Here is a 676-nt window from a genome sequence, read left to right as displayed (position 1 = left end):
GGGGAAGACTGTAGGCCTATCATGTATTAAGCAGTGTAGCTCGGCCTTATTACACTCATTTCCTCTCCCCCTCCTCCTCCTTCTCCTCCTCCTCCTCCTCCTCCTCCTCCTCCTCCTCCTCCCCTTCTTTCCTCTCCTGTCCTCTCCTCCTCCTCCTCTTCCGTCTTTTTTCCTCCTTTTTCTCCTCCTCTTTCTCCTTTCCTTGTCTTCCTCTCCATTCCTCTTTCTCTTTATCATTCTCCACTTCTTCCTCCTCCTTCGCGCTCTTCTTCCTCTTTCTCTTTTCCTCCTCATCCTCATCCTTCTTTTCATCATTTCCTTCTTCCTTTTCCTCCTCCTCCTCCTCCTCCTCCTCTTGGATATAAGGAAGAGTTTTCTTATTTGGGAGACATGTTATGTGCTGGAGGTGGGACTGGAGCTAGGTCTGTGGCCAGAGTGAGGAGTGGTTGGAAGAAGTTCAGGGAGCTGTTGCCTCCCCTGACATTGAGAGGGCTCTCCCTCCATGCTAGGGGACCTTTGTATGCAGCATGTGTTAGCAGTGTAATGCTGTATGGTAGTGAGACCTGGGCAGTAAAGGAAGGCGAGATCTGTAGGCTCAAATATACAGAAATGACAGTGATTAAAAGGATGTGTAGTGTGTCCTTGGGTGTGAGGCCGGGGGGGCTGGTTTATGATT

The sequence above is a fragment of the Coenobita brevimanus genome, chromosome 115, assembly GCF_032717465.1.
Source record: "Coenobita brevimanus isolate Jiangsu-jjx chromosome 115, ASM3271746v2, whole genome shotgun sequence".
NCBI lineage: Eukaryota > Metazoa > Arthropoda > Malacostraca > Decapoda > Coenobitidae > Coenobita > Coenobita brevimanus.
This window is presented reverse-complemented; position numbering follows the sequence as displayed.